This window comes from Equus przewalskii, chromosome 13 (assembly GCF_037783145.1).
Source record: "Equus przewalskii isolate Varuska chromosome 13, EquPr2, whole genome shotgun sequence".
Classification (NCBI taxonomy): domain Eukaryota; kingdom Metazoa; phylum Chordata; class Mammalia; order Perissodactyla; family Equidae; genus Equus; species Equus przewalskii.
In genome coordinates, this window is record NC_091843.1 from 60,221,721 (window position 1) to 60,248,592 (window position 26,872).

Genomic DNA, 26,872 nt, shown 5'->3' on the forward strand with positions numbered 1-26,872 from the left:
GTGGCCATGGATGTAGGAATTCTTTGTTCAGCCACGTATCGATGTGGTCTTTGCTGGGGTTAGGAAAAATACAAACCCAGTTGAACTGTATCTCAACCTCCTGGATATCTTGAAAATCTTGAGTAGCAGTGAGATTTAATCTATCCTTTCTACTTCAGTGGAATGTTAGATAAATGAAATCGCCTTAAACTGGTAAGTTTAATCAGGATCTTTAAACTTTTAAAAAGAAGGAAGAGGAAAAGGAAGAAAGAAAAAGAGCATGGATTTTTTTTTCCTTTTGGAAGCCTAGAAGGAAGTCTGTGGGCATATGGAAATCAGAAAACATAACTAAATGGAATTTGCTCTATGTTATCCAGTCTCTTTCACAATTCTTTTCTCTCTTCCTTTAACTTTCTTTGGATTGTGATTGTGAATTGATTTGCTGATGACAGTTTCTATGTTCGACTGGCCTAGGGACATGGGAGAAAAGGAGGAAGTACTAGATATCTGAGAGGAGAGAGAAAATGATGTAATGAAGCAGAAGAAAGTAAGAAGAAATTACTGAAAAATTAGGGGACCACTGAAATCTTGCAGCCTAATACTTCTTTGCCAGATTTGTTTTTGTTTTTGTTTCTTTTGAGGAAGATTAGCCCTGAGCTAACATCTGCTGCCAATCCTCCTCTTTTTGCTGAGGAAGGCTGGCCCTGAGCTAACATCTGTGCCCATCTTCCTCTACTTTATATGTGGGACATCTGCGACAGCATGGCTTGTCAAGCAGTGCCATGTCCGCACCCAGGATCTGAACCAGTGAACCCTGGGCCACCAAAGTGGAATGTGTGCACTTAACCATTGCGCCACTGGGCCAGCCCCCAGACTTTTTTTTATGGGCATCTTTACTCATCCTTAAGAAGGAGAACAGGGGTTGGCCCCATGGCCAAGCAGTTAAGTTGGTGCACTCCACTTTGGTGGCCCGGGATTTGCTGGTTCAGATCCCTGGCGTGGACCTGCACGCTGCCCATCAAGCCACGCTGTGGTGGCATCCCACATAGAAGAACTAGAATGACCTACAGCTATGTTATACAACAATGTAGTAGGGCTTTGGGGAGAAGAAAAAGAGGAAGATTGGCAACAGATGTTAGTTCAAGGCCAATCTTCCTCACAAGAAAATAAAAGGAAGAACAGGGCAGGCTTGTTGCTTCCCATGGTGTACATAGGCTACATTCTGGTGTCTGTGTAGGTCGAATACTTATCTTTTCATCAGGGACCTTTTTGGGAAATTCTGAGGATCTGTTTAATGGTTCATCGAATGCTTTGCTGCATTCCAAACCACTCTTGTTTTGGGTTGGGGAGGGAAATAGCTTCTTTTCAGAAGAGCAGAACCAGATTGGTTTGATCTGTGGCAGCTGTTGAGACCAGTATGGTGACACACCAGGAGACTCTGAAGGGGGCTCCCTCCCACCTGCTTCATCCCAGGGAGGTGTTGGGATCACAGAAGGCCTCCAGCCAAGTGTGTGCTTTATCTTCAGCCCTGACGAGGGACTGGGCCAGATGCTGTTTCCTTCTGTACAGGGACCTATCCATTTAAGCGGCAGTCACCAAATCCAAAGGTTTAAAAAAATAAAGAAGCAGCAGCAGCCATTTTCATATCCAATATTCAATATCTACTTTAATTAAAATGGATATCTACTTAAATTATTTAAAGAAGGTAGCTCTTTGATCATGAGTGCTCATTTCCAAAGATTGAAGACAGCAGAACTCAGCCTCCCCACATCCTAATTAAAGGTGATAGCCTGAATTAGCATGTAACTACTTGCTATGTTTGTCACATCACTAGTAAAAGTAGTTTCAATGCTCTTGTTTTTTCTTACTTACAGAGAATGCTCTCTCACAAGCAAAGAGCACAAGCTCTCCCTTTCCAGAAAAGGCTGGTGGATCTTGTGAAAGTCTGGAGGAATCCTGAGGGATAAAAATGGTGACAATTATTCAGAAACAGGGAAGGAACATCTTCAGAGTTTCCCAAGCATTTAAAACTCTCCTTCTAATCTTTGCTTGAAGGCTGATTATTTGATATTTGATGTCACTCACTTATTTCTAAAACAGCTGAATGGCTCTTGATAACCAGGCAGCATTGAAATTTGCAACTTCTTTTCTATTGAATTAATATTTGAGGAATTAGAACAAGAGAAAAATAGATGAGATTGGTTCAGATTTTTTCTGACTCCCTTGAAATCATACCAACAAGGAAATCCGTTGTAGCATGATGTAACCTCATTGGAACTGTGGTTTGAAAGGATGCTTTCAAGGGGAGATGGAAATTGCAAGAAGGAGTTTCTCTTTATGCCCTTGAAATAGTATCCCATGGTGAACTGAGGTTCCTGGGATATTACAGAAGTGCACAGAAGACTCAGGAAGATGTTTCTGGTTGGTTGGTTTGTTTTTGTGAGGCCCTTGACATTTTTCCCCCAAGAGGTGAATTGTTCTTTCCCTTTCCTCTGGTAACAGGCTCTACCCACAGAGGTGTAACCACGAACCAAGTCAGAAAAATATCCTCTGGACAGAATGGTTAGCACAGGATATGTTATCAAAGTAGGCCCAATTACGTTGCTCCTTAGGAATGTTCTAAATTGTAGTTGCTAGAGAAGTGCCCATTTCTCTGTTATTGTGTAGCTTAAAGAGAATGAACCAAGAGTAGCAGAAAGCCATGCTCCTTTTGCTTAGAGGAGCTGAAGATTAAAAAAAGCTACAATGCAGAGACAGAATCGTAATTGTATCTGAAGCCCTAGGTCCATATGTCCTGAAGGCCAGCTGTCCCCTGCTCTTTCTATAGTTTGATATGGGTCAATACAGTTCTTTTTCACTTAAGCAAATTTAGTTTTTGTCATTTGCAACCAAAGACTCCTGACTAAAACAGTGACCTCAAATATATAAGTGTTTCATCCTCTGCTGCATTGCTTTTGAATTATTTTCTCTAGCACATCAGCTCAGAATGCTATATGGTGAAAAGTGTAATGTCTTGGTATTTTTCTCTTGCTTCGTGTTCCTTCTGGCTGCCTCTGGAAGTGGTGCTTGGGGTAAAGGCTGAACTTGTATAGGTAGGACCTGAGTTTTTGTGTTTATTTTAAAAGATTTTATTTTTCATTTTTCTCCCCAAAGCCCCTGGTACATAGTTGCATATTTTTAGTTGTGGATCCTTCTAGCTGTGGCATATGGGATGCTGCCTCAGCATGGCTTGATGAGTGGTACCATGTCCCCAGCCAGGATCCGAACTGGCGTAACCCTGGGCCACAGAAGCAGAGAGTACAAACTTAACCACTCGGCCACAGGGCCAGCCCCAAGGAACTGAGTTTTAAGCACCTGCTGAGAAAGATAATCTCCCCTTTGTCCACGTAGCAGACACTGCCAATGCCTTTCCCACATCCTTCTGACCTTACTATTTTGGTGTGCTCCAGCCTCTTCTAACTCCCATATCTGCATCTCTGTGCCTAAAAGCTTTTTCAGGCACTGCAGAGAGCCATTCTTCTCATGTACACATATACTGGAAGTTCAGAGAATTAACAACCTCAGGAGCAAGCCTCAACTGACGACGATCAGGAGTTTGTATGAAAGCCCCAAGGTCCCTGATCTCTTAGGTAGCATAACTTGGAGCAATGTTTTAGTCATTTCTCAGTATTTCCCCTTAAGTTTGAGCTCCAGTTGCTGACTCTGGGGGATGACTTAAAAATACACTCTGTATTGTCTTCCTTCCCTTCCAATTGTCTCTTCTCTAGTTTCAACCAGTGTTTCCTCCACCTCCTAATGAAGAAACTTGCACTTAGATCCTGGTCTCGGAATATGCTTCTGGGAGAATCCAACCTAAGACAAAAATTGAGAACCAGAAATAAAGAATTCCTTGTCTAGAGAATGTGGTTTGAGATTCTCAATCTAGGGATCTGAAACTTATTCTAAAATCAAGAAATTTTCAAAAGATAAGGGAATAAGAAATAGTTTTGTACCAGAAATAAGCCCTTACTTTTATGATCAAATGATTTTTTGGCAAAAGTGTCAAGACAATTCGGTGGAGAAAGAATGGCCTTTTCAATAAATGATACTGAGTCAGCAACACATCTGCATGCAAAAAAAGAAAAAAAAAGGAAATTACACTCCTATCGCATACCATATACAAAAATTAATTCAAAATTAATCAGAAACCTAAATGTAAGAGTTAACACTATAAAACTCTTAGAAGAAAACATAGGTGTAAATGTTTGTGATTTGGGATTAAGCGATGGTTTCTTAGACATGCCACCAAAATCACAAGCAACAAAATTAAAAATAGATAAATTGGACTTAAAAATTTTTTTAAAAAACCTTTGTGTTTCAAAGGACACAATCAAGAAAGTGAAAAGATAGCCCACAGAATGGGAGAAAATGTTTATAAATCATATACCTGATAAGGAACTTTTATTCAGAGTTTATAAATAATTCTTGTAGCTCAAAAATAAAAAGACAAATAATGCAACTTAAAAGTGGGCAAAAGACTTAATAGATAGTTCTCCAAAGAAAATGGAGAATGGCCAATATTCCATAAGAACAAATGGCCAACAAGCACATGAAAACATGTTCAAAATCGTTAGCCATTATGGAAATGAAAAGAAAAACCACAGTGAAATACCTCTTCATACCCACTAGTATGACTACAATCAGGAAGATGTACAATAAACGTGTTGGTGAGGCTGTGGAGAGATTGAAACCCTCATACATTGTTGGTAGGAATATGAAACGGTACAGTCACTTTAGAAAATGGCTCGGTATTTTCTTAAAAAGATAAACATAGAGTTACCATATGACCCAGTGATTCTTTTTCTAGATATATACCTAAGAAAATTATAAACATATGACCATGCAAAAACTAGTACCCAAATATTCATAGCAGCATTATCCATAATATCCCAAAAGTGGAAACAGCCTAAATGTCTATCAACTAAAAACTGGATAAAAATAGGGAATATTATTTGGTCATATGAAAGGAATGAAGCATTGAGGCATGTGTCTCCAAGGTTTACCCAATATGGATAATCCTTGGACATGTATGACATGAAAGAAGCCAGACACAAAAGGCCCATATTGTATGATTCCATTTGTATTAATTATCCAGAATTGAGTCAGAAAGTAGATTATTGGTTACCAGAGGAGGCCAATAGGGAGAAACTGCTAATGGGTATGGGATTTCTTCATGGGATGATGAAAATGCTCTGGAATTAGATAGTGATGATGGTTGCACAACTCTGTGAATATACTAAAAACCACAGAATTATACAATTTAAAAACTTTTTTTATGGTATTGAATTAGATCTCAACAAAGCTGTTAATAAAAGCAAAACAACCACAAAAGAAATAGTTTGGGTTTTACAAATCCCAAATGCAAAATTCAGGAGGGGAGCATTTTTGTTTTGTTTTTTTTAAATTCATTTGCTTACTTATTTTTTCAAATGGCAAGTCATAGGAGGAAAACTATTTAGATAAAGCTCTGAGAATTCAGAAAGAAGTTGTCTAGATGAATAGTTAACTGCTGATCAGATGTTTCTCAGCAGAGAAGCTACATGAAAGAATTAAATTTGCTGGAGAAACTGTAAGGCAATTCTGAGGGAAAAGAGTTTCCTAGCTTTGAGTCAACCTATACAGCTAGCACTAATCTAAGCAAACCTGGGTTCAAATCCTATCCCCGCCATTTCGTAGTTATAGGCAAGTGAGTTGGCTTCTCTAGAATGCAATTTACTAATTTATTCAGTGATAATAATTATCCTGACTTTCAGATTTGTTTTGCCAGGAATGTTGGATGAACAGATACTATATGAAGGACATTTTTGTGTCACTAGTGACACAGTGATGTAGAGGACAGATAAACTCTCTCCCTTTATGGAGCTTACATTATGGGGAGGAAGATGGACAAATAAAGTAAGTAAATAAACAAGACAATTTCACTGTGAAAAGTGCTATGAGGGAAAGTAAGAGGATATGTAGCATTGAGTGGTGGCTGGGTGAGGGATGATTTTAGACCAGGTGGTCCAGGAAATCCTCTCTGAAAAGGTATTTGAGAAAAGGATGGAAAAATAAGGAACCAGCTAGGCAAAGATGTCCAGAAAACTTTCTAGGCTAAGAGAACTTTGAGCATCAAGACTGTGAGAGAAAAGAGGGAAAGTCACAGAAAAAGAAGAGGAGAGGCATGTTCAAGAAAGATCAACCTGGCCAGAGCATTGTGAGGGGAAGTTACCAGGATTAATGTTGGAGGAAGGCACAGACCATATAGGCCCAGGCCCAGGGACAACATGTGGAAAAGTTTAGCCTCTGTGTTTAACAAATGGTACTCATTATTACTAGGGCATAGTAAAGCCATTCTCCAAAGACTAGATTTCTCTTAAGGGATGGAACAGAGAGTATGATACGGCTGTGACATCCTTCTCCATGTAGACAGCCGGGGATGACCTGATTGCTCTACACAGCAGGCCAGTGACCCCTTTCTTCCTTCTCCAATCAAGGTGTATTCCTCCCAGAACATAGACTCCATCAAAAGAGGACAGGCTTCTCAGGAGAGGAGCGTGTAGGAAATGCTCTGGCCTCCCTACTAGCAACTCCATTAGTGGATGTACTTTGTGTCATACTGTGCAAAATGCATGCTTTCTCTTTTCAATTAAAATTGATCAGCATGACTAATACTAAAGGGCCTGGTGCTTTAAATCCACTAAGGATTAGCATTTGGGCTGTGTGGGAGGCTGAAACACAACCATAGACGTTCTCACACAGTATTGCCCTAGATACTACAGAAAAAGCCCCAGGAGATGGGGTGCAGGGAACTTAGAAATGAAGACAAACCACTCCTGTGTCTTTGCATGTTTCTTGCTGCTACTTTGGATGATGGACTGCTCTCACTTGGAGGACCAATTATTCTCTATGAATCTCAGGTTGACATGCTATTAATCCAAAAAGGAAGTACAACCCAGTATTGTACTTACTATAATGATTTGGACATTAGAGGAGGGGACAGTGACACATGTTCATATATATAAAATGAAAAACTCCCTTATCTTTTCTCTTTTTTTTCCTGCTTTATCTCCCCAACCCCTGGTACATAGTTGTATATCTTAGTTGCAGGTCCTTTTAGTTGTGACATGTGAGATGTCCCCTCAAAGTGGCCTGATGAGCGGTGCCATGTCCTTGCCCAGGATGCGAACCGGTGAAACCCTGGGCCACCGTAGCAGAGTGCACAAACTTAACCACTCGGCCACGGGGCCGGCCCCTATTTTCTTATGTACAATATATTGAAACAATTTTGCCCTTCCAGCTACTAGCCATACTGCTCCAAGGAAAGATTCATTCACGCATTTCTTGCTTTTGCTGAGGTTGTGAATCAGAAGTGAGAGCTAGTATGCCGGCTTTGTCATCTCTTTTAATTTACCCTTCCATGAACTGCAAGACAGGAGAAACAAACCTACATATTATTGCGTGTTTGGAGAAACAAGATTAAGATTAGAGGAGGACGCAATGAGGAAGAGGATGTATTAGTTTCATCTTGGAAGATTAAGGCTTGGAAAATCCTAATTCCTTCAAACAGTAAATCTGAAATAACTCTTCTATGCTGCATACTGAATCTAGAACTGAGGCTAGCCAACTATGGATACTTTATGAGAGTATATCTTAATTGCATTAACTTATTAACACCCAAAAATGTATATACCTGAACATAGTTTCTGAGAAATATATACTCTTCTTAGAATCTTTGTGCAGTAACTAAGTTTCATCACAGCATAATAGTGTTAATTTTACAGACTGAATTTCCAATATGACTTGAAGATGCAATTGTGGTGGTCATATTTCATTACGTTATTAGCTGTATAGATGAAAGTTGCTGGTGTAGTAGAATTTTCAAAAATGGATGCATGGATGGAATTATTTGGTAAAAGGGTTATTTTCAAGCAATGGTCTTAGGTAAATGAAGGTAGTGACAGTCTTCTTAAGTGTTTTCCAAGCTAGTTTTAACTTCCTTTTCTGTGGAAGCAACCGCTAAGACACAAGTAGAAACTCTGCAATCACAAACGATTAATGGTTTTCTTCCTTAACTGAATGTGGTCCATGGCATGGCCCAGGAGCACACAAGGGTAAGTCAGCTCTGGGCTCTATTCAGATTATTAGAAGCATCTCAGCTGATCTTCTGCCGTATCCTCAAAGTGACCTTTCTTGTGACTCACATTTGAAACAACTTATGAAAACAGTTCCATATGTCAAACTTCATTTCATTCAATTTTCTCATGGTTGAAAAGTGACACTAAAGATGTTTTGTCTTTCAGGGCATTTTCCTTTGGGAGCCAAAGACCTGATGATATATAATCCTTCCTGAAGGTTTTATGGCATGGCTTCACAAAGCAAACATTTTTCCCCCTTATTTTATATCACCCTGACAAACAGAAATGCTGAGCCATTTAATTACAGAGCCCGCCTGACACATCCAGAGAGTCAAATATTCTGGCGGCATCTAGCTGAAGGGGAAAAATGCACTGAATCCCAGAGTTACTTGTCAAGACAATGACACCAAGGAAACTAGTAAATAATCTGACGGGCCCAACTGTGGATGCTATGGTGTGCCAGAGTGGTCCCTGCTTCCTTGTGTCAGCACCATTAGCCTTGCAGTGTTGCATCCCACGATGGTGATACTTTGAGCTTCAGGCTGAGTAGCCAGGAGATGATGGGCACAGGTCTGAAGAACAAAAGTCAAGCCACAGGTCCATATGTCATGAGGTGGTCTGTTCTTTATAAAAATTTCCAGATCTAGAGCTTGCACTCTTAATTCTCAAACTAAGTCACAGAAAGAATCTGCACAGATGCAATTGAGTATTCCTCCCTCAACTCCAAGATGTGACAGACAACCCCCATGACCATGCATGAGTGCACTAAGACATAATATCCTGTAGTGTTTCAAAGCTCAAACACATAATCAAAATATGTCAGGTCACCTTTACTTAATGCCCTTTCTTCCCTTTAGAACATTTAATCCCTGTGATAATTTCCAGTCCATTTTATAGCAATAGCTAAAGTACGAAAGTCACCCTCTTGAATAGTTTTTGTTTGTGTGCTTTAAAGTTTTCTGTCTTTTTCTTTCTTCTGTCAATCATACAGCAAAAAGAAAAAGAAAAAAAAGTCACCTACTATGAAGCAGTCACTATTCTAAGCACTGGAATTGCAGTGGAAAAGATTGACAAGGTCACTGTTTTTAAGGAAATTACATTCAAGTTAAGGGTTGGGGGAGAGAAAATAAATGTGTAAAAAGATAAATAAGATTATTTTGGTTGTAAATGCTCTGAATAAAATAGTTTACAAGGTGACACGTTGTCAGAATGGGGATGTTCTCAGGATGGCCACAGAAGTTCACTTTGAAGGGATAATTTTTAACTTGAGATATGAACGATGAAAATGACAAAAGAAGGCAGCCATGAAATATGTGAGTGAAGATTGTTGCAGAAAGAGGAATAAGATGTGCAAATGCCCTAAGACAGAAATGAGAGGGTGGATGAGCTTTATGGAAAGAAGGGTCCATGTGGCCAGAAAGTAATGAATGAAGAGTGGAGTGGACAGAGATAATCTTGGGGAGGTTTTCAAAGGTCATATCACGTAAAGCATTGTAGGCATATATTTTGAAAAGGAAAAAGTAAAACTGTCTTTACTGGCAAAAAACATGATCCCATATGTAGAATATCCTAAAGAATTCACACACAACCTAGTAGAGCCCATAACCAAATTTAAGAAAATAGCAAGATGCAAGATTGATGAATACTACATTTCCATGTGCTAGGAGAGAAAAATCCAAAGTGCAATCAAGAAAATTACATTCAAAATCGCATCAAAAGGATTAAAGTGCTTAGGAAAATTTTTGACAAAAAAGTGCAAAACCTGTGCATCGAAAACTAAAAAATGTTGCTGATAGAAATTTTTAAAGATTCATACAAATTGAGAAATATGTCTTCTTAGAGAAGAGGAAGACTAAACATTTCTAAGATGACAATTCTCTCCACATTGATCTATATAATTCAGTTCAATCCGTCTCAAAATCCCATCAAGCTTTCTTTTAGAAATAGACAAACTGTTCCCAAAATTTATACGGAAATGCAAAAGATGTAGGCTAGCCAAAATAATTTTTGAAAAATAACAAAATTGGAGGACATGCTACCTTTTTTCAGGTAGTGGTGGCCTCAGAATAGACATTTACATCATGAAACAGAATTAAGAATCAGAAATATATCAGAATATATATCCTTATATTTACAAATACTTATTTTTGACAAAGATGTCAAGGAAACTCAATGGGAAAAGAATTGTCTTTTCAACAATCTGCTGGAACAACTGGATACCCATATCTAAAAAAAAACGAAAAGAACTCAAGTCCTTATCTCACACAACACACAAAAATAAGCTCAAAATGGATCATAGATCTAAGCGAAAAAGCTAAAACTATACATCTTTTAGAATAAAATATTGCAGAAAATCTTTGTCAATTTAGCTTAGAGAAATATTTCTTAATTATAACACTAAAGTTAGTCATAAAAGAAAATATTGATAAATTGGACATTATTGTAAAAATAGGCTCTGCAAAAGACATCATTAAGAAAATAAAAAGGCAAGTCACACAATGGGAGATAATATTTTCAAATCATATATCCAATAAGTGTTGTGCATCTTGTATAAATTTATAAGAACTCTCTATGCAGTAATACCAACACTCAACTTTAAAATGGGAAAAAAATTACATATAAATGGACAATAATCACATGAAGAGTTTCTCAACACCATTAGACATTAGAGAAATGAAAATTAAAACCACAATGAGACAATGCTATACATTTACTAGAATGGTCATTAACCAAAAGACAGACAGTTACAAGAGTTGGAGAACACGTGGAGAAACTAGAAGGCTCATCCATTGCTGGTGGAAATGCAAATTGGCACAGCCAATTTGGAAAACAGTTAGGCAGTTTTTAACAGTGTTAAACATATACTTACCATATGATCCAGTAATTTCACTCCTAGGTATTTACCCAAGAGATATGAAAGCGTATGTCTACACAAAGATTTTTTCACCAATGTTTATAACAGTATTTTTCATAATAACTCAAAACTGGAAACAATCCAAATATCTATGAACTGGTGAATGGATAAACAAAATGAAGTATATCCAAAGAATGGATTACTATGCAGCAAAAGATCAAATTACTAATTCATGCAACAACATAAATGTGCCTCAAAACCACTATGTTAAATGAAAGAAGACATACACGAAAGACTACATATTGTATAGTTCCACTTACACGAAATTTCTGGAAAAGGCCAATCCATAGCTATAGAAAGCTGGTTAGTGATTGTCTGGGGCTGCAGGCAGGTGTGAAGCTTGACTAAAAAACATGCATGAGGGAAATTTTTAGGGTGACAGATATGTTCTAAAACAGGATTGTGGTGATAATTGTACAACTGTATAAATTTACTAAAAATTGTCCAACTTTACATTTATAATGGGCAAATTTTGTGACATATCAATTATACCTCTATAAAGCTATTGAAAATATCACAATGGTATCATTGCCTGTAGTTATAATTATAACCCAAATGTTAAGTATTAATTAAATTATTTTCACCAATTTGAGTTTCATTTTCTAAGACAAAATCTCAATTAAACGCTTTACCCTTATTCACTATGATGTTGATGTCCCTGCTTTATGTGATTTCACCTGAAGTGGCCTTTTTCAGCACCAATTATCCTCAGATAATGAAGAAGTTTTATATGCGTATTACTTCATAATGTGCTGTATCAGTTAGGAATAGTTTAAAATACGAGTAACATAAAACTCAATTTACAGCAGTATAAAATTAAGTGAAGGTTTTGTTTGTTTGTTTGTTTTATACAACAGGAAGCTTGGAGGTAGGTGGCTACTGGTTGGTTCAGAGGCTCAACACCAAACAAGATGGTTGCCTCAGCTTCAGGCATCATATTGTGTTTAAAACAGCAGTAAAAGGCGAGAAGGAAACACAAGAGGGAAAGAAAAATTTCCCCAGGTAACTCCACTAAACTACTGGTTACATTTCATTAATCAGAATTGAATAACTTGATCACCTCTGGCTGTGGAGGAGTCTGAGGAAGAGGATACAGCTTCCCAGACTATAATGAAGATGGAAATGGAGGAGAAGATTCAAAATATGTCAACCAGCAATAAAAAGTGACTGTCCCTTGAATCAGTAATGTCACTTGGGGAACATCAGAACAGGAGCTAATTGGGTGAGGATCAGCTCCCAGGATATAGGACACTATTGGTAATTCAGGTAAGAAATGAAAAGGGAACAAAAATGTAAAAGAACCTCCCTTTGTACCATTTCTGCCTTTAGAAATATGATTACATGAGGAAACCAATCCTAAAAGGTTAATCTAACATTATAATTTTATATATGAAGAACTTGTGATCCAAAAAGATTACCTGATTTGCCTAAAGCCGCCCAGTAAAAAACTAGCAGAGCATGAAGGCCCCTCCAGGTGTCCTGAATCCTGGTTTGGTGCTCTTACTGTAGCATCTAATAACTTTGTTCCTTGTTTATTTTCTTATTGTCTTTACTACTAGATTGTAAGGGAATGACTATTTTCCTGCTGTTTTTTCAGCTCCGCTAGCTGTATCCACAGTTTGGAGCACATATATTCTTAGCAAATATTTAGCTGAGTCATCATATCATAAAGATAACGAGAACCCTCAATTATTCAAAGAAATGAATGAAAGAAAGCTATTATTGCAATGTTCAACTGTGGTATCGAGATTTTCTATGAACTACTGATAGTGTTTGCTGAGAAAATTCAACTCCTGAGGCATCTATTTTAAAGACCTTGTTCACTAATGTTCCTGGGATGATTTATTTAGAAGTACCACTTTTTTCTTGAGTTCCCAAAGAAATTGTTGAGTTCTCCAGAAGTCTCCTGGTAATTGCTGTTGGAGTCTTTTTAGGAAACTCGTTTGAAGAACATTTTCTGTTTCTGATCTAAGTTTCTTTTCTGATTCAGTGCAGCCTAAAGTTCAGAGCAAAGAAGCCACTCTGTTTTGATGTGATGAATATGAGAGAATCAGTCAGGCAAGTTAGAGAACACGAAATAAAAAGTGACTTCATCTTTTAGTCCCTGTGGTCTTCATGTAGCCATGCCACCTAGCACCTGGAATTAAAGACTGTTTCAGTCAAATGATAGAACACTGGCCTTGGAAGTTTGGAATGAAAGAATGGCCAATGAAAGCTAAGGCCCATGAACTTGGTTTTAAGGAGTATTTATACCTGAGAGAACGTGGTAGCAATGCTTAAGTTTGCAGACAAAACTTTTCCCAGTGAGTAAGTCTATAGCAGCAATTTAATGAGATGGAGAGAAATGAGGTGGGTTAGGTAGAGGTGAAGAATAGACATTTCAGTGTCAAACCAGCACATCTGAAACATTGCAAGTCAAAGGATCCTCCTCACCTTTGTTTTGGAATTCAAACATCCGCATTCCCTCTCAATGAAATACCTCTTTATAATGGCAATAATTTTATATGTTTCATTAGATAATTACTCAAACCTCATAAGAGATGGAAACAATTTAATTGGTTTAAGTTCTGAAACACTTGAGAGGCATCAATATCTCATGCAAATCTCTATCACGCAACGGACTTTATTTCCATAAAGCATCGGCAAGCTGTAATTAGATGATATCATTAATATTAACATTAAAAATGTCATCTCTGCACTGAAGATAAAAATACAAAGAAAGACCAGGCTTACAGAAGCAGAATACAAATTGGTACCTCAAAATAACAATCCACATTTCTATTTGAATATTATCCAAATCACTAGAATAATTAATCGTAGTGAGGAAACTAAATATCCAACATCTCCCCACTAGCCGAGCGCATTCTTGAAGGAAGGCTAGACTTAAAGAAAAGGTGGAACATACAGAGATGAGCCTGAAGGCCAGAACTAGGGCTGCTTTAAGTTGGGGATAATTAAACACTTCTTGAACTTAGTTTTCCATGTTGTGTTCATGATTCACTGGCAGAATCTTTTAATCATAAGGAATAGTCATCAAGTTAAGTGATAAAGTATGAACTCCCAGGAGGCACTCTCAAGCTTCCAAGATATACTAAAAGCCACTGTATTGGTTTTTTCCTTGGCTCATTTTCCAGGACTCATTTATTACCTCCCACTGAGCTCTTCTGGGTCAACACATGGGGTCCTTATTGGGAACACTGTATACTCCAGATCTTTTATCTTGAACCATCATTCCCCTTCTTGCCTGATCCTCTCGGACATAGAAAGCCAGATTTATATTGCCTACCTTGTGTATTACTCACAAAGTTTATTGGATACTGTTACTAGTGTTTCTTTCAATCTCCACACTCCTTAAACTCAAGGCGATACTAAAACATCTAGTGTTTTATTTACCTAGATTCCCTCCATTTCACTGGTAATAAGCCTGCCGTGCTTTGGGGAACTTTTCCTCCCCCATTTTCTGCAGCCATGATGGAATTTCCAATTATTCTCTCTTTCCTTTCTTGGCCAAGAGTGTCATGAGACAATGATTGGCACACTGGTAGAATTATTTCCTAATATTTTATATATGGTATTAGAAAGGAGATATTCTCTCTTTTCCACTGGATCGTGAACAGTAATATGTGTTACCAGACCTTTGACAGCCTGACTATGGCAATTTTGGGCCATGTCAAGCATTGGGGATGACATGGAGCAACTGGAACTTTTATGCACTGCTGGTGGTAAAATGGTGCAATTGCTTTGGAAAATATTTTGCAGTTTCTTAAAAAGTTAAATATATACCTAAAATATGACCCAGACATTCCACTCCTGGGTATTTATTTAAGAGAAATAAAAGCATATATGCACACAAAAACTTGTACACAAACATTCAGAAGATCTTTATTTGTAATAGTCAAAAACTAGAAACAACCCAAATGTCCATAAAAAGGTAAATGTACAAAGAAATTGTCATGCACACACACACACACACACACACAATGAGCCACTAATCAGCAGTAAAAAAAAAAAACCTATTAATAACAACATAGACGAATCTGAAACAATTATACTGAGTGAAAAAAGTCAGACATAAAACAGTACATGTTGTATGACTACATTTTCACGCAATTCTAGAAAATTCAAATTAACCTATAGTTGCTTAGGAGGAGACAGGGAAGAACAGTAGAAAACTTCTGAGAGTGATGATTTCACAGTGTATACATATTTCAAAACATCAATTGTACACTTCAAATACATACAGTCTGTTGTGTCTTGTAAATATCTATTAAACTTTTGGAAAAAGAGAGAAACAGACAATGTTGTCATAAACTACAAAAGTTACTCCCAACAGACTTTCATCAAAGCAACTTCTAAGATATATATTTAAGTCCCAGAATTAAAGACTGAGATGCAAAGTACTGCCTATCACTATAGAAGCCAAAAATACCAGTTTAGGAATCTAATTACTTCCAGAGGGACACTGCCTCCTGGGAGTTTGAATCTAGATGTAATGACACAAAGAACTAGGGACAGTCCGGAACTCAATCTGGTTGTGGCAGAAGCAGCAGAGACAGAAACAGCAGCATCTGGGAAAACAGCGGCAGCTCTGCCTAAGGAGGCATTGGCATTGGCATTGGCAGTATTACTCATTGTCTAGTAGTACTGATGAAGTGGGGCCAATGGCGGTACTGGGGCCCCCTAACAGGGACAGTGCATTCAGTGCAGTGCGTGGCATTCCAACCAGCTCTTCCATACTATATTTTAGCAATAGTTCTCTTCACCTACCTTACTTCAGGTATGGTCATTTTCTAAGTTTTTTAGTCAGTCTTTCCTTCTAAGAGCTACTCATTACCCTTCCAATAAACGAGCGTTCTGCTGACATTAGAGAGGAAAGGTTAGGGATTAAAAAATATATGTAAAGGCCTGAGTGATCTACATACTGATTAGCTGACCAGTCAACTATATTTTATATATTCTATACTTTACAAATGAACAGCCAAACTTTGCCCACGATGAAAGTCAAACTGTGCTGGAGAAACATGTCTGTAGCTAGATGTGAAAGTGACAAGATAAGAAAGGTCAATAAGAGCAGAGACACGTTACTCATTCGAATGGGAAGCAAAGGGACTTGAGCTCTCAATCCCTCCTCTAGGATAGCAGGAATCCCAGAAACATATCTTAAAAGCAATGTAGTGGGGACAAAGTCACTGCCAGATATATATTGAGATTAGAGTTTCCTTTGGGGAAGTTAGACTTCACAAAGTGACTTGTTTAATCTCTAGTGGTCTAGACTTAGAAAGATAGGAAGCAAGGAGCTCACCCACATTGGGCCAGCCAAGCAGGGGGAATGTTGCAAGTTTTGCGAGTTCTTTGGTTTAGGAATAGAGGTTACTTCATGTTCCCTCTCTAACAAGTGAGGATTTTAATGGGCATTTAATTACTTGCTGTGAAATTGAAGTAATTTATTTTATGTGGAAGCACAATAAAAATCAGAGTGACATCTCCGAGACCAAGCAATGATATTCGTTTTGGCGGTACCTATTGATTCACTTTCTTAGTGTGTGACTTGCAAGGGAGCAATTTTCTTTTCCAAGACAAATACTCCGAAAAGTAGCATTAATACATTTAGGCTTCTAGAACACCAAGCAGAATACTTACAGACTAATGAAAATACTTGAGGAAATGGTGGACTTAAGGCCTTAAAGAAGTTTTCAGATATGGACAAATGTGATATTAGATAAGATGTTAAACACTTTTGGAAGCATATCTTCTCACCTCCGTCTCTGAAGATCCCCAATCTGTCCATTCTCTTCACCTTCCAAGCCCCTTCAACTCTTACTTGGATTAGTGGCAACTGGTTAACTGATTTCACTTTTGTCCACTGAAGTCCATTTGTCACAAAGACATCAGTGATCTCTTAAAAATGTATATCAGATTGTGTCACTTCCCTGCTTATAGCATTCGGATGGCTTCTCAATACATTTGGAATAAAATCTAAATTTCTTACCAGGACCTAAAATGCTCAAAACCATCCGGTCCCCACCTGACTGCCCATCTCAGCCCTTTCTATTCTTCTCTGTGCTAACTCTGCTCCAACCACACTGGGCTTCTTTCTGTTCCTTAATTATACCAAGCTCCTCTGTGAAGGCCTTTGTACAAGCTGTTCCCACTGACTGGAACAATCTTCCTCATATCCTCAAGTAGCTGATTCCTACTTATAACTCAGGATGCAGCTCGAATATCTGTCCCCACAGACGCCTTTACTGGCCACCCAGTATAAAGTATGTGCTATCACACAACTGTTTTATTGTCATCATAGCACCTATCACTACTTGAAATTGATCTTTTTCTTTGTTACTTATTTGTTGCCTGTTACCCCCACTAGAAGTAAGCTCTTAGAGAACAGGGATATTGTCTGCTTTAATTATCACTGCATCTTCAGTGTCTACAACAGTGTCTGGCACATAGTAGGTATTCACTAATTATATATTTTATGAATTAGCAAATAAATGAAAAGTAGAAAGAAGAAAGAATCCCAGTTACATTTATCATTACCTGGCAGTCTGCTTGCCGTGGAAATAGGACTAACTTATTTGCTACCAACTCTGAAGAATGATTGCTCCTGACCCCCAGTGGCAAACCACCAATGACATTTCTTAGAAGATTATCCAAAATCAAGCATTTCAATGCACACCATAAGTCTAGTCCTTTTCTTCAAATGCAAGTATCAGCTTATTATAATTAAATACCAGAGCTGAAAGAGATCTTAGTTATATAATTGAAATGTAATATTAATAACAAAAATAATAATAGCTAACATTTACTGAGTATATACCATGTTCTAGTCACTGTTCTAAGTGTTTCATATGTATCATCACCATATTTAATTCTCATTACCACTCCACAAATTAGGTACTAACATTATGTTCACTTACAGATTTTAAAAACCACTTCAGTAACTTGTCCACGGCCACACAACTAGTATGGGTCAGAAAACAGCTGGTGTATGCATACTACTCAATCTGAAAACTCTCCCTTCCACCTGGACAACAGACATAGTATTCAAACCAGATATTCATTTTCTGAGCCAGAACGGGATCTCCCAATTTTCATCAGCACAGTGCTCCAGGCAGGGCCTGCCCTCAGAGTGGTATTGGCACCCAGAGAAAACCTCAACCATTCTAATCTTAGAGATGATTTATTCTAACCTTCTTATTATAAGATAAAGAAATAAATGTCCAGTGAAGTTACATAATTTTTCTGAGGTCACATAATGTCAGGACTGGAAACTACTGAGTCACTGTACTCTTTACAAACCACCACAAGTAGTCATCAGGGAGTGGTAAACATCAGAGCTAGTGTATCGATTTGGGGAGTTAGAAAGAGCCACACCTAATGTGAAAAGACGGCTATGACCTGATATGGTACGCCGTTCTACTAAAGATGCCTGGAATCCTCCTAGCCACTCTTTTCTGCAGATATCTCAGACTCAAGTGACTTTGTCTTGTTTTGTTTAGTGCAGGAGAAAATAGGACCACTGAGTAAAGTATACAAATATTTACTGAACATTACATGCCCAGCGCCCTACTGGGTGGTGGTATGAGCTGAGATGAAAGCAGGTGAGATGAAAATTGGTCCCTGATCTCCTGCAAGGCAAAGCAGAATGGTTTTCTCCTGCCAAGCAGAGAAGATAAATGCAGTGCACAGAAAGTGGGGATATTATCCTTCCAGGAACTGGTAATGGCCTTCAGACGCGTAGGCAGCTGTATATAAGTTTCCAGATGAATTGTTTAAAAACTACTTAGGGTGTATCTTCTTTTCCTCACTTGTTCCTTTATTTGCAATTCTCCTGTTACCTTTTGGAAAGCATTAAGAGAAAGGAGCAAATCAAAGTGGGCAGGCTCTGTTTGAGTTCAGTTACCGAGTCAGCAAGATGAGCATAAGTGCATTTGGGATGGAACATGTGCAGTGCAGAGGGCACTGTTTGCTTTTTTTCCCCTCATAGCAACTAGTGCAGCCCACTCCTACCTGCCAAGACTCTAGGATGGGACCGTTGATGGATTCTAAGAGTCTGATTTATGACATCTGCTGATTGTACCCTGGCAAAGGAGAATTAAATATCTGCTAAAGCTCTAGAGACCAGGAAGCTTTTTCTGCTTACCTGGTGTTTTATCTCCAAAAATAACTGTAGAGGAAAATCTTGGCCTAATTTACTGGAACCATAACAAATACTTATTGGATGAATGCGTAGATCAGTTGTGCCTTCTTAGGAATCATTATTAAACCAAAAAGCTAGTGTAGTGTGTCTGTGCGCTCTGAATTCTAAAACAGTTTCTTGCAAACAATCCTCTCTGTAGCAAATGGCCACCTAGCTGGAGAGCGCCAGCTTAATGTAAATTCCCATCTAAGGTGGTTTCTCTATTCTCTTATAACCAGAAGGCAGTAAAATGAAGCCTGAAAAAAATTGTACAGCTATCTGACTCCAATAAAGAGAAGAAAAAGCCCAGATTGCCTCAGTTTTTTTTTTTAACTGAGTAGACCTGTTATCCAAATTTATAGCAAGTTGCCAAGTTTGACAGAATGGCAAAAAGCCTTACCCCTGCCAAGGCTTCTAACCCACAGCAGTGTGTGTCACAAGGCAGGCAGGAGCAGGACTCCTTGCAATGTGTAAAACCAAAACTCGAAGTCCAGAGTGCTCGTGGTTCTTTGACGGACGCCTTGTGTCGGCTGCCATGACCACCCAGTGTCTTCTTGAGCCCAAGAGCTTCCCTGAATTCATTCACAAGCATTTTCTGAACACCTACTGGGGCCAGGCCTTGCATTAAGCTCCCGAGGATACAGCAAATCAGTCATGGCATTTGCTCTTGAGGCGCTCAAAATCTAGCAAAGGAGATGGACTTAAAAACAAGTAATTATAGTATATTGTGATAAATGCGCTGAAGAAATATGTTCTTCTAATTCAAGATGCTTTGGGAATGTAGATTAAAAAGCTGCTAGCTGCAGACTGAGCATATTTGTTTTTGAATATGATAAAAGGATTTGGAATCTTTCACAAGAAAAACACTTCTGTATCAAAATCGTTAACATGATTAATATTATAAGGAATCATCAGTAGTTATTATCTTATTATTATAGACTTATATTGATGACCAAACACTATGCTAATAGCCAAATTGCCACATTTTGCTCATAATTTAATAAGTCCTTACCATACAAATTGTCTTTACACTGAACTCATCAGGGGAACTTAAGCCATTCAAACATGGAAAACACAAAGGAATTAGTTTCTGCTATCATCATGAAAAGGGAGATCTGAGACAAAAAGGAGAGGAGCAAAGTACAGGAGTTTACTGCTACCAACCCAGAGGGCATAAAGAGTCAGGACAGGGTCAAGGATTGCCATCAGCCCCAACTCCAGCAACTCTGCAGCTATTGGACAATTTATTGGACAATTTATTTATGGTGCATGTATCTATTCCAACTGCTTCTCCCAGAACCATTGTGAAGATAAGGCAGAATTGGAAAAAGAGGTGGAAAGAGTGGCCAGATTCTATGACGTGGGATGATCTGGGTTCTCAAAGAGTTACAAGATAGCATGCCTGGTTCCTCCTCTGAGCTAAACCAACCATGTCATAGCTTGGCCAATTACAGCACGAGTTCCTTGGTACCTGGGCCATCCATGCAGAAGTCGATGTGGTTGTTAAATAAGCAAAGATACCTTGCTTGGCCATCCCAAGACCCAACAGGTCAGATAAGTGGAGTGCCTTCCAGAAACCGCTGAGAAAGCAAAATTGAGATTTCCTAAATCTTCTCCATTCTCTCTCCAAATTCAAATTGTTTTGGAGGCATCTTCCATTATAATCTTGGCATTTTTCTGTTTTGATATTGTAATATTATTTTCTATAGTTTAGGATAAGGATTACAGAGTCTACCTTTTCAGTCATATGTTAAAGAAATCATTTTATAAGTCCCATACAGATAGTAACATCAAACCGATTGTTCCAAGGAGCAGTATGAAAGTGGTGGATTCAGAATGGCTGTAGTAGTCAGAATTCTATTTGTCATTATCTAGCTCTGTGACCTTTACAGTTGCTTTAAATCCTCTTTCTTTTGATTTCCTCAGTAGTGAAATGTGGAATTTGGACTAGATTAATGTTCCCAAAATACAGGCTCATGGAACAGTGGCACATGGGTGATTTAAAAGAACACCTCAAGCTGTACTCCTGGATATCTGGGGGTAAGTTCCAAGATTCCATATTTTTCAATTTTTTAATTAATTTATTTTTTTGGTGAGGAAGATTGTCCCTGAGCTAGTATCTGTTGCCACTGTTCCTCTCTTTTGCTTGAGGAAGATTGTCACGGAGCCAACACTGGTGGCAATCTTCTTCTATTTTTGCATGGCACAGCATGGCTTGATGAGTGGTGTGTAGGTCTGCGCCTGAGATTTGAACCTGCCAACCCAGGGCCACTGAAGTAGAGCACGTGAACTTAACCACTGTGCCACTGGGCTGGCCCCAAGATGCCATATTTTTTAAGGCCGCACAAAAGATGGAATGTGCAGCTAGTTTGGAAAACCATGAGGTTCCTTTTACCTCATGTTTCACCCTTGTCTAATAATAGTTCCATGAGATCGACATACATGAAAAAGAACCTAGGAAGAAACAGGTAAATTCATATTTTTCAAAGTGTTAAATCCTCATTAAAGCATGGCTTTCTGAAAGAGCAGCAAGTAACTTGCATAGATTTCATGATCTTACTATTTAGCAAAATTATCTTCACTTGATCACAAATGGATAATTCCCTAATAAACTGGAGGCATGACAGTTAGTTAGATTTTAGACTTTTTTCACTTTAAATGAAGTATTAATAGCTAAAATATTACCTGATTTTTTGGTCACAGTCAAAATAAAATTGAGAGCAAAGCAATTAAGCTGAGGCTTATGATGAGGACGGAGTTTTTAAAGCCAAAGGCATTCCCGACCAGTGAAGCAGGTGCCTTGATCAGCAAGCATAGTTAAGAAAGAAAATTGAATTCTTTGAAAATAATTTGGAAAGGAACTTGGAAACCATATCCAAACAATGCTCTTGGGCTGACATTTCAAAAATGTATTTGCTCTTTATCCTAATCACTTTGGTACTTTCATCAAAGGGAAGGCACGACATATGGGACAGAAGATATTCAGTGAGATGAACGAGTAGTCAGATGCGAATGGTTGGAAAAGGCCCAGAGATTACAATCTGGCTCACCTTATACATCCAACCTCAGCTCCCTAAAGTCTCGTACGAGCTGTCATTTATGGAGAACCAGTGGTAGAAGAGGCACTGCGGAGCTTTCTACAATCCTCAGAGGAACTCTAAGGAGACTGATGCCCAGAAAGATGAACTGTTTTACACAAGGTCTCAGACCTGCTAAGAGATGGAGCTGGGATTCAAACTTAGTTCTATCACTTCCTGTGCTTCTGAATTCAATTCCCTCCTGACCATTATTCTAACGCTATTTCTGCCCCACGGCCGCCTGAGCACAATGTTAGTGTGTTCAGTGTCTTCTCAGCATGTTTCAGGGATTTACAGATGGAATTTCTCTGGAACAGTTTAACACCAATACGGGACTGTTATTGAAGGATTGCTCTTTCCTTCCTGCTCTTATTAGTATTGTTATTGCTTGTTTTCTCTGATACCCCATACAGCCCCCATTGCATCTGATTGCCTATTCCTTAGAAGACACCTAGCCATGCTGGAAAATAAGTGAAGAACATAATCTTTTCTTAAAATCTTGTCTTCTCTGCAGACTTGCACCATATGTTTAAAATCTATTGTTTTTACACACATAGTTGACCAATCAAAATGATCTGCAATAAGCTGCTTGGGTATGAAGTGGTCTTCGTACACTGAAACCACTGCTAACTGATAATGAGTCATTTTAGAGAATCCAGAACAAGCTCATCCTGCACTGATGAATGGCACAGGCTGGGACAAACAATGGCTGAGAGTAGAAAGCTGGTGAAAGGAGATGGACTGAACAGAATATTTTTGTCTTATGTCAACAGCTTCTCTTCCAGGAGGGGAAACAAACCACATTAAATGGATCCTTGATCCTACACAATATGAATCAAAACCAGAAAAAGTGCAGTGATTAGACATAGCATCAGTCAGTCAAGAACTGATATGGAATCGGTCAGTGAAGCTTGGGCCCCAATAGCAGAGCATCTGAGCCTGTTGTGCGTTTCCTGCCCCAGGTGGACAAATCCTCGTTCTGCTGGAGCTGCGGCTACTGCAGCCCATTTTCTCTCTTCTCCTCCCGTTTTGGGCCTCCACTCCACCCTTCAGCCCCTCTTTGAGGGTCATCTAGGGGGTTAAAATTAGCACTGGAGGATCCTACAGAGGAGGAGCTAGAGCTTAGCCGGTATCTTGAATGCAATCTTCTCAGGAGCAGTCTCCTGCCTTGCCCAGGGCTGCCTGCAAGGATTCTAGAAGGCCCTTCCCCAGCCTGGGGCCTCTGGGGAGCTGGAGTAGAAGAGCCTTGGGGCTAGGCTTTGTCTGCCTTGGACTGAAGCCTTTTCCCGCAGGTGCGGATCTGGCACAACGTGTGATCCTGGGTGCCACCAGCGGCAGCAGGAGCACACTGCTTCCTCCTGGGAAGGCCATGGAACCTGCAGACTAGAGAAGCCTGCGCCCCGCCAGTCTCTGATGCCAGTTCCGTTTATTTCCGTGGAGCTACTTAATGAGATTCTTCATGCATAAAATTAATTTTTGCCCTCTTTTATCAGCTTTTACCACTAAAGGATTTACTTACGATTGTGTCAGATTTTATTTATATGTGTAATAAAGGGGACCCGAATCATAATGAAGGCTTTTATGGGTAATGATGAGAGATACAAAGGGAAGCTGAGAGTGGGCAGCCATCCAGGCCCCCTTTGGATGTGCAACTGCATTATGCAGGAGATACCCCTGCAGAAATGCATGCGAGACCCTGCTTTCCCAGAGCAATACCTCAAGTCAGACCCTAATTTGTTGCTGAGGGAGAGGACAAGGAGCAGGTCTATTAATAAACAGTGCAAATAATTAGGCTTTATGGGAATTTGGTTGTTTTCTTACACACCAGATTTGCTCTCAAACCCTTCACACCAATGTGTCCGGTTCGGCAGCCAGCGGGTTGCTGCATTGAGTGCCACTGGGAAGCAGTTTGGAGTTGCTACCGGAGCAGAGCTGGACAATATGCTCCTTGGTAATGGTGGCCTTTGTTCACTGAGTGTCCCCTAAGGCTGGGCTCTGGGCCATGCCCTGTGCTAGCATGATGTCACCTAATCTTCCAGACAGCTGGTAGGGTAGCTATTGTCATTCTCACTTTACAGACAAGGAAACTAAGTCCCAGAGAGATTCCATAGCTGCCTAAGGTCACATACCAGTCTTCCCGGAATTATCTTCCCCCTGTTTTGGAAAGGGGAATTCACTCCCTTCCCCATGCTCCTCTCTGAGTCATGAGCCCTCCTCCTCCAGGCTAGAAAGGACTGTGGAGTGTGTTGAGAACAAGCACTAGACTGGACACAAGACACCTGACTTCTAGTTCCACTCCTATTTTTATTACTAAATGCTCTGTGACCTTGAGAAAATCACTTCACTTCTCTGGCTGTCACATTCTTTATTTTTTGAAAAATAAGATTATGATCTCAAGGAGCCCATTCAGTTTTAGCATTTTTATTCTGGGACACTCTCTCCACATAACTGACAATAGAGTATGTGCAAGGTGTATGTGTTAGCTCATAGACAGAAACTGAGCTCATTTTTCAGAGCTGAAATATTTGGAGCTATGCCACTGCACAGACAACAACAGGATGGTCTCTGGATTTCCAAAACTATGAGTGACTGCCAAACAGTCGTGCAACATCAGAGACTTTTTTCTTACTCACCGGCCTCTTGCCAACGCTAGAGATGAAGAATCATAAAAACAACCAAATTGAATTGCATGAGATGGCTAAGGAAACAACAAGAGATGAACACAATGGTACAGATTAGCCCTTTCTACTGTGGGAGCCTTGCTGTGGAGTCCCAGAGGCTACATGGGGACTTTATTTTCAGGAAAACTTGGTTCTATTGATATCTCACATTTCCAACAAGAAAAAGATGTCACTGGCCATTTGAATCACAGGGGGGAACTTCTGAGACACAGTCTGGCCTTTGTTGCCTACTATGGGTTCTATGTTTTCGACTCTGCAATACAAGGACCAGAGCCACAAACCTTTATCCATTCAACAAATGCTTTCTAAGATCCTACTGTGCTCTAAGCTCCATGTTAGGTGTCAAGGAGAACAAGAAAAGGAAGACACAGAGCCTTTCCCGAAAGTGCTCCCAGTCTAGTGGCAAAAATAAACAATTGCAATGCAAGACGATGAGGACCACAGTAAAGAGGGTATTGTGGATGTTTGAAGGATGGTCATCTAGCTAAACAGGGGTGGGCCGTAGGGAAAGGTTTTCACTGGAGTTAAGGCAGGAGGAAACAATTAATTCCAAGAAGAGTTCATGTGTAAGCTGAACCTTGAAGGATGAGTAGAAATTAGCCAGGCAGATGTGGGAGGAAGGTGTTCCAACAGAGAGAAGGGTAGAGGACTCTTTATTGATCACGCCCTACTGAATGGGAGAAAGGGATGTTTAAACAGAATCAGGATGTTCTTCCCTCAGAGGAGTTTTCAGGAATTGCACTGAGGAACGTTTAGGTCTCCAGTATTTGTAGCAGTCCCTTTCTAAAGTCATCTCTTTTCCTTTTCCTTCCTAGAGATCTGACCGAAATTTCTTTCTACCAATCTCACTGGGAATATCCTTCAATGAAAAAGGATCCAGAACTGTCATGTCTCTAAAAGAGAAAGGAAGACAGGATGGGAGAGGCAGAAGAATCTGAGATCCAGTCAAGCCTCAGCTATACCCAGGTGCTCCATGGAGTGAGGTCCCAGCTCAGTAAAGCCCAGGACCTATTCTCAAAAGAAAGACTCAAGAGCGGAGAAAGCAGAGAAGGAGCTTCCGAAGGTAGCAACATCCCTAAGCAACTCTTAGTCCATACATTGAATCAACAGTGGAAACAGAAAGTGTAAAGAGTGTAAAAAAGGCATCTTTACTCTCTTTTGAATTGTTAAGAAATAAACTTAAAAGACAGAAAATGGGCTGCTATGAGCTAACGGCTAGACCTGAGTAAAAGCAAGAATGAGAAGTGCTTTCCACATGTCTTTGTGAGGGGAGGAACAAACTGAGCATATGACTTGGAGTGTCACCCTCCCCCATCCTGCGTGACTAGAGATGGCGCCAGAGATGGGGAAGATGGGAGAAAGTACATGGCTTTCCTTTTTAAGTTCATGCTCAGCCACAAAATGTGAACTGAGTAGATGGAGGGAGGGTAAGGAGATGCAGTTTTGATTAACAATCAATACCATAAAGTTGGAAGAAGTATTTCACGGCACCACTGACAAATGCCATCTTTATTTTGCCCTCCATGAACTATCTTATTACAAGAGTAGAAGCAGGGGTGATGAAATGAAGTGGGGATCATGTAAAAGAGACTTGATGGAAATAAGAATAACAAAGCACTAAGCAATTTCTTGTGACTCACATGCAGAGAGAAAATGTTTTCATGAAAGAAAGCCAGAGGAGGGCCTCACGGGAAGTACTGTGAGTTTTTCTTGGAGATTCCATTATTACTTTAATAGTTTTTTTCTGATTACTAAAGTGATGGAGGTCCTTTGTATAATATTTAGAAAGTACATGAAAGCACACAAAAGAAAATAAAAATCATTCACTATCTTAAAGAAAAGCATTATTAACATTTTAACTCTTAGAGATCAAAGAATTTTTTAAA

General features: G+C 39.3%; 1 long non-coding RNA gene across 1 annotated transcript; it reads left to right on the forward strand.

The window, feature by feature from the left end:
* LOC139075133 (uncharacterized) lies at positions 1–26,872 on the forward strand. Its single transcript, XR_011525209.1, has 5 exons — positions 1–192; positions 5,786–5,913; positions 11,907–12,315; positions 21,155–21,268; positions 25,802–26,872. It is a non-coding gene; the product is annotated as an uncharacterized lncRNA (long non-coding RNA).